The sequence below is a fragment of the Balaenoptera borealis genome, assembly GCF_965194805.1.
Source record: "Balaenoptera borealis genome assembly, chromosome: 13".
In the NCBI taxonomy this organism is placed as follows: domain Eukaryota; kingdom Metazoa; phylum Chordata; class Mammalia; order Artiodactyla; family Balaenopteridae; genus Balaenoptera; species Balaenoptera borealis.
In genome coordinates, this window is record NC_138870.1 from 37028295 (window position 1) to 37044141 (window position 15847).

The window sequence follows — 15847 nt, forward strand, 5'->3', positions numbered from 1 at the left end:
GCTGCATGATTTTATCACTTTATTGCACCCTGATATTTGGTTGAACATTTAGGATGTTCATAGGATGCTGCCTTTTTTACTAGTTACAACACTCCAATGTGAACATCTTAGTCCATAAATTTTTCTACATTGTCAGAAAGACAAACACAATGAAGTGCTGTTACATTACTGCTGCTGGAATATGTAACTGCTAGGTCCTGATGGGGCTCTCTCTGCAGCTCCTGGGACTGAAAAATCAAAGATTATCTATTGCAGCTTTCCTACTCCATCACAGGACTCATCTATTCCCTAGGGTTGAAGGGGCTAAACCATAAGCCAGGTAGATATACTGGGCAGAGCCTCTGCTTCCATCTGATTTCTTGTTGTCCTGAAGTAGATGTAGGCTTCTTCTGGCTGATACAATTTCAGTATTCAATGCCTACACTCCCCTCTGCTATTCCTCCGTTGTCCATCCTTCTTTCCTGCTGCTACAGTTAGATCCAGGTTAGGGTTGCAACCTCCTAGAGCATATTCAGATTATCTGACACCACTTAGGTAAGACCCTTCTATGCCCAGTTGTAGATGTGATGAGTTGCATGCAGAGATCAAATGTGATTTACTGATGCAGAGATAAAACAATAATAACAACTCACCTTGAGGGCATGCTTTGTGTCAGGCTCTTGAGTAAGTGATGTATAAGTTGCAATACAACCCTAAGAAAAATCCTAAGATGTGGTTAATATTAGTACCCTCACTTGGCATATGAAGAACCAGAGGTGGAAAGGGTTACACAGCTGGCTCTAGGTCATCCCAGTGGGCAGTGGCTAAACCATGATTCGAGCCTTGGTGGTCTGTTTCCCAAGCCCTCACCCTTACTCATTATGTATAGCGTAAACGTAGGTGTATAATTTTTAGCTTAATTTATTTTTTTTAAGTTCCTGGGCTAAAATAAAACCAGGAAGGTTCATAATTCTTACATGAATTTCCAAACTAATTATTTTATTTATTTCTAACATTAGGTTTCTTTTAGACTTTTATCAGGCAAAAAGCAAGAAATTTTATAAGGATTTATAAACTCACAGAATGTTGCAGCTGGAGTGAGGGATCTCAGCGATGCCCTTTCCCTATGGTCTGGTTGTGTAGACTTAGGTTGTGATTTTAGACCTTGGCTGGTTGAGGTTGATTTAGATTTCTGTTCTGATCTCTATTCCAGTCTCTCAGTCTGTGACATTTAGTCATCCTTACTGGTTTGTTAGATTGATATCTTAGTGTTCTTCTCTAGTGGGTAGGGGAATCCTTCAGTTTCTATTTCCACTCCATCAGAATGCACTTATCATCAAGGACACAGCCTGGGATAGAACATAACTGCCAGACACACTCATATTATTTGACAAAAATATTGCATACATGGTGCTGTAGGACTCCCGGCAGAGTGCTGTGATCACGGTTTTTACCAGAGACCTCAGTCTGTCCTCGCCCAAACATTTCTTTTTTATTTTTATAGTTAGTGACTGTGCACTTTTTGTGTAGGCAGGCTCCATCTGGTGTAGTCCGATGAAAGTTGATGGTTATTTTTATGTCGTCAGCAATCATATTTTTTGGTTCCATTTTTAGAACATCTCTTGCAGGAATTTTGAATACATTTTTAAAAAATTCCTCTTTTTTAACTTGTCACCAAATTCCAGCAAAGTTTTTCAGTGCCAGCCTCACCTGAGAATCACTGCCTAAACAAAAGGTTATTTCACCATACTAATCCTTTTGGATGGCTTTGTATAACTGAGTAGTTAGTTAGAAGCTACTTCTGATTCTATATTTCAAGATAAATGCTTTCTGGACTCTAGGCCTTTGAACTTTTTCCCCCTCTCCTTTTCTTTCTTTCTTTCTTTTTCTTTTTTTTAAACTAATATGATACTTGCTTGGTACAATGCTTGAAGTGGGTCTGGGTTGCTCTTGGCTCTATGCCTGCCTCCTGTACACAGTTTTTTTTTTTTTTGGCTGCGCCTCATGGCTCGCGGGGTCTTAGTTCCCCAACCAAGGATTAAACCCATGCTCTCGGCAGTGAAAGCGCGGAGTCCTAACCACTGGACCACCAGAGAATTCCCTCTATGATTGCCTCAACACTGGGAATTACCCTGTGTTCTACTGAGTTCCACAGCTGTCTGTCTTAGCCACCACTCAAAGCCACTTTAACATTCTCACCATGCTTCTGGAAATGCTTTCTTCAGTCTCAAATGACCTGTCTTCATTCTTTCAATCTCTGTAAAATTTGATACTGTTAACTGTACTCTCCTTGAGGTTTTCTTATTTGATTTCCATAGTAAACATTATCTACTATATTACTCTGCTTTTGTTTTTTTTGGTCTCCTTTTTTGGTTTCTTAACTTCCAGTTTCCTACAAGTACTAAGTGAACCACATGACATAGTTGCTTCTATGATTCAAAAGCTCAAACTTCTATGATTCAAACACTAGAGATAATGTTGTATCTCTAGTCCTCCTCTCCATTCTTTTCTTCCTCAATGGATGCTTTCTCTTTTGGTGACTTTATTTACTCTAAAGAATTCACTGATTAGCTCTGGGTTCATGCAGTCCAAGTTCATATCTCTAGGTCCAACATCACTCATGATATTTCCATCTCTTTTAGGACCTCTCCATTTTGAGATTTTACTAGAACTGCAGATTCAGATTCGACCTCTGATTCCTTCCCTCCACGGCACCCCTACCCCAGCTGTCCTTCTCTACATCTTTCCCTTCTCTGTTACCGCCATTACTATTTTCCAGTTTCCTGAGTTTGAAACACTGAAACCGTTCTCTGACCTCTCTTTCCTTTATACTCAAGAGGATATCAGTTACCAAATTTTATGGATTTTATCCCTTAAATGTCTTTGTACCTCTTCCTACCCCTCTCCTTTTTTCATTCTTTTTGCCATCATACCACTTCAAACCTGTACTATTTCAATAGCATTTTAAAGTCTATTCTTTACAATGTGGATAACTTTGTATAAATTTATCTTCTGAAGCATAACACAGAGAATCCCTCTTCTCTGCTTGGAAACCTAATTATTCATTGTGTTCAAAATTAAACATAATACTTAGCCAGATATTTGAAGTCTTCCACAATCTGACCCCAATTTACCTTTTTGCTTTCCCTCCTGCAGTCTGCTTCCTGTATCTTATACTTCATTTACACTATTGCTTTTTGTTAGTCCTTGATCTATATTTGCTTTGTATATCTTTTACTCATGCTGTCCTCCATAACTGGAGTCTTTGACTCCAGTTGTAATAAACCTGCCCACCTTTCCATCTTTTATTATGCCTTTATTGATTCTCTTAAAATAATGTTATCTACCCTCATTTGAACCCTATAGCATTTTCTGGTTTTTCTGTTGTGCTTTTCCTACTTAGTTCTGTTTATTTGCATTTGTCGGTCTGCCATCTATCTATCTATCTCTGCCTAACTACCTATCTCTAGCCTAGAAGCTTGAAAAATGTAGATACATGGTTTTCTTTCTGATCATTTCCCTCCAGCACATGCATGTACTCAGAGAAGGTATTCAGTAAATATTTGGTGGATGCATAGATGAATCAATGTGTTTTGCTCCTTTTCCAGCACTTGGTTTCCCTTACATACAGTTTCTTATATTAAAAAATTATTGTTTGGTGGAAAGAAAAAGATTTGGAATCTGATAGAGCTAGATTTAGATCCTAGACTTACTAGTTATGTGATCTTGGACAAATTATGTAATTTCACTGAGCCTTTACTTTCTCATCTGTAAATTGGGGGCAATCATACCTAGTGCTTACTGTGACATTTGAATGAAGTATATGTGAAAGACCTTGGCAAAGAGGAAGAGTGAGTAAAAGTTTTATTTTTTCTACTCTCTCTTTCTTCCATTCTTTCTTCCTTTTTTCTCTATTATCATATATTAAATAACAATGCAAGTGTTATTTAATCATATTTTGTTATTTACATTTTGTTACTGTGTGTCTCATCTCCCCAGCTAATGTCAAGTTCCTTAAGGGAAGTAAGAGTTTTCACATTCATAACCGAAGTTAAGATTAGGCTGTACATAAGAGAGTCGCTCAACACATATTCATTGAATAAATGAGTTTCACCTCTTTACTCAGTTGACATTCTTTCCATTCAATGACTTTCTTATATTGGCTGCTTTTCCATCCTTTCCTCTGTTTGGTTGCTTTCCTCTTGTTCTTCACACATCTTCCAAATGCCCGCTCTTATGCTCTTAAGGTGACCTTTCTTCCTGAACCTTACTGTACACAGTCTTAAATCTTTCTTTCTCCAAATTGCCTGCACTAGAGCACCTCTTGTCAGCAGGACCAGAAAAAAGCACAATAGGGAGTCTTTTTGTTGGATTTAACACTGAGTCAAATATATCTCACAAACTTTGGTTTCTCTCAACACTTGCCTAGTCATTCCTTCTCTTTGGTGTTAGAAGACAGCGTGCTTGCAATGGCTTCTCTTAATAGGAAGGGCTGTACATTTAGGGATTGGAGCAGTAACTTCATTGTCTGTAAAGGTTGATTATGAATCTAATTATTTCTAAGTTTTTGTTTGTGCTTAAGGACATTTTAGAAAATAAGACATCCTTGATGACATCCTGATAGTGATGGAAAACAGAGAATGCTACTGAAATTAACAAGCAGGCAAATCTAGCCTTATTTGTGCTTCTGGTTTAATTATACTAAGTGATTTATATGTCTGTTTTTTTTTAAAGCAAAGTCATTACACTAAGGTGATGAATTTGGTGAATTTATGTTAGCATGACATCATCTTAATATTATGTTTCAGTTGGTCTGAATATCATCTTTGCTTTGAGGTTTTCTTGGTTAAGCCATGTTAATTTATTAACCTTACCTTTGCCTAAATTCTTTGAATCTCCTTATTGTGACTTCAAACAACTTAGGTAGTTTATATAAGTATAAAAGTTGGAATTCATGAAAATGCTGGTTATTGTCTGGGTGGTTGCATTTTGTCTTTCTGTAGAGTATTTGTTTGTTCTAATCACTGATGATTTTAAGTCCTTTAGGAGACCCAAGAAGAAGCACCCCTCTTCTCTGCCCAAGTTTTAAATAAATTAAGAAGTAAGACAGAAATAAATATTATGGTGACCAAGATATTACGTCTATTCTGACAATGTACTGGAGAATGTAGCTTGTATCTGCAGACAAGAGGACTTCTTAACACTCACCTCCAGAATTAAGTAGGCTTCCCAGTCCCAGGCAACACGGCATGGACACACCTCCCCTGGAGGAGCAGAGCAGAATTTGTCAGGCTCTCTAGGAGAAACTGGGTCTCTAGAGAAAAGATGCTAAGCTACACATGCCAGTTTTCTTCCAGAATGATCAGTCAGATAAGTCACTTCCCCTCTGAAGCGGAGAGAGGCGAGAAGTAATGTACCTGGTGGAGTATTTTCTACCTGGAAGGAAACAACCTGGTGTGGGGAATAGACATTCTCCAATAGTGTTAATCATCTTGTGATAATTTGGTGGTTAGAAAAAATGGTATGAACAGTTATAATGGATTTATCTTGACATATTTAATAAAAGAAATAGCTGAGATTTCAGATAATACTTTGCATTTAAAAGCTGCCTAAAAATTTTTTTTTCATGTATTTGATGTGCAAATTACGGTGACATCTAGTCACACATTGGCAATTACACAAATGATTCCCAATGTGGTCCTACAATAGGTATCACTGTTTTATCTTATGTCTTAATGATAAACCACTGTAGCATCTAGCCTGTTACAATATCAATATTCATCACCACCAACACATCATAAGTTATTACTTCCCCCAGGCACTGGCAAATAACTATTTCTAACACTGTACAAGAGACTAATTCAAATGAGATTATATTTGGAAAGATTTTCCTACTGATCTCTCTGAAGCTGCTGGTTTGCATACTTGATTGAACAAAACCAAAATTTGTCTGTCATAATTTCAAGTTGGTGTACTACAGAAATAGTCAATTCCATTTTGTATAGTCATGGAACTGCACTGAGGACAAATAGTTCTTTGAATTGAAAGTATTGAAATATACCAATATTCTAACCACAGATTTTTCATGCCCTCTCATACAGAAAATAAATGTCAGTAATATTCAACAGTGATTAAGTCATAGAAAAGAAACAGTTGTGATGTTCAGGATGGGAAAGCAATTTACACTATACAAATATTAAATATTAAATTATAGCCATCAAAGCTTAGAATAAAGCTACATAAGTAACTCTTTAATAAAATACCTATAACACAGCCTAGAAGACCATAACACTACATAAGTGTCTATTATATAAGAACTAAATAAAAATAATGGATTCTGTAGGAGTAGGATTTCAAGCAAAAATGGTACAGTAGATTCTAATGGGTTGTATACATTTATCTCTTTTCTGTAAATACAAGTTGTAAATGCAGAATGTGGTGTGATTCTTTGTTTTGCTTGTTTATTCTTTTTATATCTGAGATAAATTATAAATATTAGTAGATTAAAACTTGGAAGTACTATTGCTTGCATGCTCAAAGATGAAAAAAAAACCCTAACATCTAAATTATAACGCATTGTTATTCATTCAGTTTGCATAGACACTGATCATCTAAAGTAACTCCTATATTTTAAATTTTATTGGCAATATATGCATCAAAACTCTGACTAATAGTGTATAAAATATAGTAAGAAATATGACACATTATGTGCATTATAGAAGAGATCCAAAGAAAATATTAATAACATTTTCTCCACAAAGGTTGCCCTTTGAAATTCCTCAATTATTTCAAGGCTTTTATGCTATGATGGTTATTTCCACAAAAGTTCTTTTGCTCTGTCACCATAATGTCAAACACTTTATTAAGGTAAAGTAAGCATTTACACTATGAATATTGTACTTTTATTTTCTATTTTGTGATCTCAGGTCTTTCATCATAAAAACCATATATCATATTAGGTTTTGTTATTTCCATGCTTCACATTCTGAAGTGGCTCCTATTAGCTTTTGGAATAATTACAGAGCCTAGAGTTATTTATTGCTGTGTAACAAATTATCCCAAAATTTAGAGGCTTAAACAACAATAAATATTTGTGATCTCACACAGTTTCTCTGGGTGAGGAATTTGGGAACAGTTTGGCGGGTTCTGCCTTGGGAATCTCTCATGAAGTTGCTGTGAATATATCAGCCAGGGCTACAGGCATGTGAAGGCTTGACTGGAGAGTTCTCTTCCAAGATGGCTCTCTCAAGTGGATGGCGAGTTGGTGCTACCTGTTGGCTGGACCCCTCAGTTCCTTACCACGTGGATTTTTTTTCATAGGGCGACTTGATTGTCCCCAAGACATGACAGCTGATTCCCCCAGAGTGAGAAATTCAAGAGAGAAACCAAGGTGGAAACTGCAGTGTCTTTCAAACTTTGTCTTGGAAGTCACTCATTGTCACTTCAACCATATTTTATTGGTCACAGGCCAGTCATAGTTCAGTGTGGGAAGATTCTACACAAGGAGTGACTAGCAAAAGGTGAGACTCAGTAGGAGCCATCTTGGAGTTTGGCTATCACAATTTACAAATGTGTGTTTTGGTTAAAAGTATTGAATTGGGTTAGAGGATCGTATTTATGTGCCTAACCATTTCACTGACTCTTTGCAACCTCTAATTTCTAGCCTTCTTTAAAATCTCAAACACTTATTTCTTTTAGTCCCCAGGGGCATATCATATGGGCTGATGAAGCTATATTCTGTTCTAGTGCCTTCTGTTGATGTCTACTGCCTGGAGGTGGAGTGGGGTTGAAGCTGGTTAAGGCTGGTGCCTCCATTGCTATGGCTTCATGTTTTAACCTACTCAGTTTGAGATCCATGCCTATGCTCTGGTTTCCAAGCGCTCCCAAAATTATAAGCTCTCAAGCTGCTAAAATAAAGATGAACTCCATGAAATCCTTCTTATTTTAAATTTGTACCAATTTCCACCCAAGAATAGAAAAAAGTTTCTATTTGCATCTCTGAATTATATACTTTATTCCTAAGTACCCAAAAAGTATGCTCTTATGTCTCACAGGGCTCAGACCTTGATCCACAGGCTGAGCTTTACCATAATATGTACCACCGTACTTTAGAAACAGTGTTGTCTTGCCTGTTTCATTTTATACTCAGCTAGAATATCTCAAGAAAATAAAGTATTTAAATTATTAGGAATTTTTCCTTTCAATTCATCAGACCAGTCTGAATCCCAGCTTTAGGCTCAAACCAGCCGTCTGCCACGATCTGCATAACATGGCATGTGTTAAACATATGTATCCCCAGTACTTTTAGTAGCTGTGTAAATAATATTTGTTGGAAAAATATTGAACTTAGAAGATTGTTAACCTATATGCTCATTAAATATATGTTGAGAAATATCCAGATTTGGTTCTGTATGTTTTGGAATTATTTATTGCAAACATCTGTCAAGGTATCTTTGGTACTTTAATGGAATAATTCAACTCAAAATGGGCAGTGTGAAACTCAGGAGAAGCACTCTGGCATATCCTTCCCAAATACGGATAATTGATTTTCCTACATTTTATGTAAAGTGCTATGTAACTGTAGATTCAACGCTCTTCTTCCCTCTTCCAACCAGCTGCATCTACTAAACTCCTATCCTATAGAATTTCAGGAACTGTAGTGCTTAAGTTCTTCTGAGAAGTTTTTTTCATAAGCTGTGGAATATGTCTGAGAAAACAAATAACAACATCTGAATTTCAGATTTAAATTAACATTAGCCAACTTAGTCAATATCTATTCTTTTAAATAGACATTTTAATGAATTATAAAATCCTAGAGGAAAGAGTTTTTGAAAGATTGAAATTATGTGTTACTTAAATGTTTAAAAGAACTCCATTATCAAACCATCTAGGCATGATATTCTCTTTATAAAAAGATGTTTGAACTACTGAAGAACTCTTTAGTAGTTTTAGAATAATTCAAGTTTTATGCTTCTTTAATCAGTTTTGGCAAGTTAAATATTTTTCAAGAAATTTGTTTCTTTTGGATCGCTGTTGTGTTTGTGGTTATGTACCTTTTTCATTTCTAGTACTTTTTATTGCCTTCTCCCTTTTTTCTTCATCAATCTAGTAAGACATCTGTGTGTTTTATTAAATTTAAATTGTTTTGGCTTTGTTGATTCTTTGTATTTTATTTTTACCTTCAATTTAATTAATAATTGTTCTTGCCTTTAACATCACCTTACAAGTTTATTCTTTTTTCCTTAAGTTGGATATTTAGCTTATAGATGTTCAGGCTTTCTTTTTTAATATAAGCAATAGATGACTAAATTTCCCATTTTGTAATGCTTTCTTTTTTATTCTATATATTTGATATGGAATATTTTAAAAATTGTTTAATTCTAAGTATTTCTTCATTTCCGTTAAAATTTTTGTGTTATGCATGAATTATTTTGAAATACGTTTTAAAATTTCTGAACTGAGATATAAAAATCATTAAATTTTTGTTATTGATTGCTAACTGATTGTATTTTGTTTGGAAATGTGGTCTGTGTGATATCTGATCTTTGAATTTTGCTGAGATTTGTTTTGTAGCATAATACATGGTCAATTTGTAAAATTTTCAGTGCATGTTAGAAGAGAATATGTATTCTCTAATTGCTGTATGGAGGGTTCAATATAAGTCCATTAAATCACGTTTTAATTTTATTATTCAAATATTCTATTTCTTTGTTAATGTTTGGTGTCTGCGTGACCTATCAATAAATAGCAGAGGGATGTTAAAATCTCATACTATGATAGTGGGTTTCTTAATTTCTCCCTCTAGTTCTATCAGACTTTATTTATATATTTTGAATCTATCTCATTTGATGCATTGTGCCAACTTGAAGATCATTGTATTTACCTGGAGAACTTAATGTTTGTCATTATGTAGTTATTCTCTTTGTTCCTAATATTATTTTCTCACTTAAAATCTATTTGTCTAGAATTCATACCCATTCTAGCTTTCTTTTGGTTAGTTTTGTCTGATATATACTTTTACACCCTATTACTTCCAACCTTACTGTATTCTTGCACATGTCTCTTGCAAACACACATCTTTGATTTTATTTTTCTGTCAGTTTTCTATCTTCTATCTAACAATTATTGTACTATGTAAGATCAACATATTACATTTATATTATGATCTGATTCTCCCACTTTTTTGTGTGTTTTCTATTACATAGTTTTTCCTTTTTTTTCTTCTTTCTTTACTTTTTTGGGAAGGGGGGATGAGGGTGATTGTATTTTATTCATTTGTTTCTTTCACTTTTCTATCTCTCCTCTACCTCTCCATTTGGTTTATAATTTATGCTTTCAATACCTATTCTTTTAGTGGCTATCCTTGAAGTATCACTGTTTCAAGTAAAATTTAAAAACCTAGCAACTGTACAGCTAATCAATGTCTTAGTCATCTCCCGTATGATAAAAATTCTTAAAACATTTTAACTAAGGTCAATGATTTCTTAGTTACATGGGATTGTTGTTGAGTATTCTGGTTTATTTTTATTTTTTATAAATTTATTTATTTTTGGCTACATTGGGTCTTCATTGCTGCACAGGCTTTCTCTAGTTGTGGTGAGCAGGGGCTACTCTTCATTGTGGTGCACGGGCTTCTCACTGCAGTGGCTTCTCTTGTTGTGGAGCAGGGGCTCAAGGCGCACAAGCTTCAGTAGTTGTGGCACGCGGGCTCAGTAGTTGTGGCTTGCAGGCTCTAGAGCGCAGGCTCAGTAGTTGTGGCACATGGCCTTAGTTGCTCCGTGACATGTGGGATCTTCCCAGACCAGGGCTCCAACCATGTCCCCTGCATTGGCAGGTGGATTCTTAACCACTGCACCACCAGGGAAGTCCTCTGGTTCTCTTTTTAACCCCATAAAGTAGACAATAATATTTTTATTATTTTATATAAACAGTGTTTGTTTAGATTGGATGTGTGTTGATCAGTTTCTTTTTTCACCGTTCTTTCTTGTCTCAGATATTTCTTTTGAGGTCATTTCTGGAGGCAGGTTCATTTTCCTTGAAGTACAACCTTTAGAAGTTTTTTGAAGGTATATAGAAGATATGCTCTCTCAATTTTTTTTTCCTTCTATTTTTAAATCCTTGTGACATTTGTCTTTCAATTACAATTTTTAGTCCATTTGTACTTATGTAATTATGAATGTATGCATGTTTAAATCTGTCATTTTGCTACAAACTAGCTTTTTATTTGTCTAATATTTTCTAAGTTCTTTTTTTCCTCCTCTTTGCTTTCCTTTGGATAAGTAAAATATTTTTGTATTTTATTTTTTCCCACTCTATTTCTTTGTTGGTTATACATACTTTTATTCTTTCAGTGATCACCCTAGAGCAGTGGTCCCCAACCTTTTTGGCACCAGGGACTGGTTTTATGGAAGACAATTTTCCCATGGACTAGGGGGTGGGGGATGGTTCAGGATGATTCAAGCACATTACATTTATTGTGCACTTTATTTCTATTATTATTACATTGTAATATATAATGAAATAATTATACAACTTGCCATAATGCAGAATCAGTGGGAGCCCTGAGCTTGTTTTCCTGCAACTAGATGGTTCCATCTGGGGGTGGTGGGAGACAGTGACACCCGACGTGTGTTGCTTATGTCCAGTCTACTCTGTAAGATGTAGCTTAATTGTCACTTGCCACTTACTGATAGGGTTTTTTTTTTTGTTTGTTTTTTGTTTTTAAGAAGCACTGGTGGGCACTAAGGAGGCTTGGTTTCTTTTTTTTTTTTCCTTAATTTTATTTATTTATTTATTTATTTGTTTGTTTGTTTATGGCTGTGTTGGGTCTTCGTTTCTGTGCGAGGGTTTTCTCTAGTTGCGGCAAGTGGGGGCCACTCTTCATCGCGGTGCGCAGGCCTCTCACTATCGCGGCCTCTCTTGTTGCGGAGCACAGGCTCCAGACGCGCAGGCTCAGTAGCTGTGGCTCACGGGCCTAGTTGCTCCGTGGCATGTGGGAACCTCCCAGACCAGGGCTCGAACCCGTGTCCTCTGCATTGGCAGGCAGATTCTCAACCACTGCGCCACCGGGGAAGCCCACTGATAGGGTTTTGATATAAGTTTGCAAGCAGTTGATTTATTACTGTCTCTGTGCAGTCAGACCTCTCTGCTAATGATGATCTGTATTTGCAGCTGGTCCCCAGCACTAGCATCACCGCCTCAGCTCCACCTCAGATCATCAGGCGTTAGATTCTCATAAGGAGCGCGCAACCTAGATCCCTCACATGCGCAGTTCACAGTTGGCTTCGAGCTCCTATGAAAATCTAATGCCACTGCTTATCTGACAGGAGGCAGAGCTCAGGTGGTAATGTGAGCAATGGGGAGCGGATGTTAATACAGATGAAGCTTCACTTGCTTGCCCACCTCTCACCTCCTGCTGTGTGGCCCAGTTCCTAACAGGTCACGGACCAGTACCGGTCCATTGCCTGGGGGTTGGGGACCCCTGCCCTAGAGAGTAAAACACATCACTGACTTATCAGAGTCTACCTTTAATTAATATTGCCAACACTTTACAAGACCTTTATAGCTTTTAACTCCATTTACTCCTTATTTTTGTCATAACTTAAATTCCACATATGTGTTAAACCAAAAAGATAATATAATTATTGTTTTATTTTAAAACAACTTTATCAAGGTATAATTGGCATACAATAAAGTACATATATTTAAGTATAATTGGCATACAATAAAGTACATATATTTAAGTGTATAGTTTTGACATATGTATACATCTGTGAAACCATCACCACAATCAAGATTAAAGTTTCTCCATGAGCTTTTGTAATCCCTTTCTCTTATCCCTTCAAACCTCTGGGCAACCACTGTTCTGCTTAATTTACATTTTCTAGAAATTTATATAAGTGAAATCATACAGTATGTACATATGTAACTGCTGTTAAATTTATCTATTGGTTATTAATTTCAGTTATTATTTTTTAGTTCCAGACCGTCCAGTTGATTTCAAAAAATAGATTCCAGTTCTTTGATAAAATTCATAATCTTTTAATCTATTTCTCGAACATATTAATTATAGTTATTTTGACTTCTATGTGCATCATTAATGAGTTTATATTATATATTTTTTTCTATTGGGTTTTCAGTAATTTTTCTTGTCTTGTTGTCCTGTGTGCTTATTTATTTATTTTTTTTATTGAACATCAAGGATAATATATGAAGAATTACAGAGGTTCATGATGATATAATCTTTCCTAGGGAAAATTTAATTTTCTTCTGGAATGCACATAGAAAATGAGTTTCAGGCTTTGTTTGGGCTGGTCTGTTTCTGGTTTGCCCTCACTGTTGTGTTATAGCCCTTAATGTACCACATCTGAAATCCTAGACTTCATTCAGAGTTCCTGGTGTATCCTGAATTGGTGTATCCTGAATTCCAATTTTTGTTTCCTCAACATCATGAGACTGCTAAAACCTATGCTTAGGGTTTTTCTCTTAGTTATTCTTTGCTTGGTATTACCTCTCGCCTACATAGTTTAGGTGTCAGCAAATACTCTATAGGAAATTGTGTTAGAATTTTGGGCTTACTTTCGGAGTTTCCCTTTTTCTGGTAGTTGGTCCCTTGTGTCCTTGTGGCATTGGTAGCCCAGAATTCCAATTTCTGTCTCTCTCACCCAGTGAGACTGCTTCAAATTATAAGCCACAGTTTTCCATATGGTCTCTGAAAATCAGCAAATCTCCCAAGGGGAAAAAGCAGCAATAAATGAGAACTTATCTAAATGCATTTTTCTTTCAGGGATCTTGGCCTTCAATCTTGGCTGCCTTGTTTGTTCTTTGGTGCCTTCAAATAGCTGCCTTTGTTACAATAGACACTTTTGCTAGGTTTACAATTCTAGGTTGACAGTTATTTCCTCTCAGCACTTTGAAACACTGTTTTATGACATCCACTGTTACAGTTAGGATATCTTCTATGGGTATGTTGTTGTTACTTTGAAGAAATCTGCCTTTACTGACTGGTTTTAAGATCTTCTCTTTGTCTTTTTACATAAGTGAGCCCTCCAGTTACTCCAGTTTACTTCTTGGAGAGAATTTCCTGGCTTCAATGCAGGAAGAGGGAAATCAGGCAGAGCCTGGTGTCTTCTTGAATTGAAGAGACAGAGTTTGGTGTGTGGGGAGGGCAAGACAGATAGATTTCACAGGGCAGAATACTGGAGAGGAGAGAGGAACACAGCAAAATAACTCCAAAGATTTTTCAGATCTCCCTTGAGTCTTCAATTGAGTCATGATCAGCACATGCATGTGAGGAAACCACCCAAGGTGGGGAAGGAACCATTCAAAAGGAGCAGGGGTAAAGTCCTTGGCTCTCACACAGGGCCAGGAATAGTTTGTGTCCCCACAAGTCAGAGGAAAAATCTGGAATTTATGGTGCATCAGGTAGAGTACTCAGAACGACGGTAGTGGGACAAAATTAGCCCTAGATTAAAGGCTTCTTTGATCCTACCTAACAAAGTCTAAAAGCAAGACTCAATAGGATCAAACTGTTCACAAGTAACTTAAATGCATCTCAGAACAAAACTCAGAAGTACTAATAGGAATACAAAAATATCTAGCACCCAAGAAGATGAAAATTCATAATGTTTGGAATTCATTAAAAACTTATCAGGCATGCAAAGATGCAGGAATATATGACCCATGATGGAAGAAAAATTAATCAATAGAACAAAGCCAGAAATGACACTGTTGACATAATTAGTAGGCAAAGGTATCAGAAATTATTACTGTAATTCATATGTTTAAGAAGGTAGAGGAGGTGGGGTGGGGATGGTGGTGTGCTGAATTGGGCGATTGGGATTGACAGGTATACACTGATGTGTATAAAATTGGTGACTGAAAAGAACCTGCAGTACAAACAAACAAACAAACAAAAAAAAACAACTAATACTAAAAAAAAAAAAAAAAAGAATGAAATACTGACATGCACTACAGCATGGCTGAACCTTGAAAGCATTGTCTCACTGAAAGAAGTCAGACACGACAGGTCACGTATTGAATGATTCTATTTCTATGAAATGACCCAAAGAGGTAAATCCATGGAGACAGAAAGCAGAGCAGTGGTGACCAGGGACTGGGGTGACAGGAATGAGGAATGACTGCTTATGGGGGGGTGGGATTATCTCTTGTGTTGATGAAAATGTTCTAAAATTGGTTCTGGTGTTGGTTGCACAAGTCTGTGAATATACTAAAAGCCAGTGAATTGTGTACTTTAAATGGGAGAATTGTGTGATATATTATCTCAATAAAGTGGTTTATAAAAAAAAAAGAAGGTAGAGGAATGCTAACATGTGTTAAGACAGCAGATTTTAAATACTTTATATTTGGTAATTCCAATATCTGAAGTACTTGTATGGTCTAAATATTTTATTTGCTGTTTTTGTCAACTCTCACTCATAGTAACATTTCTTTTTGTGTTTGGTGAGTATTAATTTTGAACTAATAATTTAATAATATAATCTGTGGGAATTCTGAGGATTTAAATTAGGCTTGTTTTCTTCTAGAATGTATTTGGGTTTGCCAAGTTTGGAATCCAGGAGACACTATTCTTTTAGAACAACTTTAGACTCTTTGGAGGATCGTGATTTACTGTGGAGACTCAGGTTCAGTTCCTAGTATGCAGTATCTCCAGGTTTAGTTTTATTTCATTTTCTTAGTGCTCTTATGGGCCTTTGGCCCTAAAGTAACCCTAGATTTTAAATTTGCTCACTAGTACCCTTTAAATTTTAGCTTACTATACTTCTTGCTTCCTGCTCCTTTGCAATACATGAAAATGTACATTTGTTGTATTTTCAAAATTATATTTATATTATATTTACATTATATT

General features: G+C 36.1%; 1 protein-coding gene across 16 annotated transcripts in view; it reads left to right on the plus strand.

Moving 5' to 3' along the window:
• Window positions 1–15847, plus strand: part of TMEM117 (transmembrane protein 117) — a 536620-nt gene that overhangs the window by 67924 nt on the left and 452849 nt on the right. The window contains exon 2 of one of the 16 annotated variants that reach the window (XM_082349437.1): window positions 7300–7499. The exons of the other annotated variants lie outside the window; for them this stretch is intronic. The gene's annotated coding sequence lies outside the window, so the exon portion shown is untranslated. The remainder of the gene's footprint in view (window positions 1–7299; window positions 7500–15847) is intronic. 16 annotated transcript variants of the gene reach the window in all.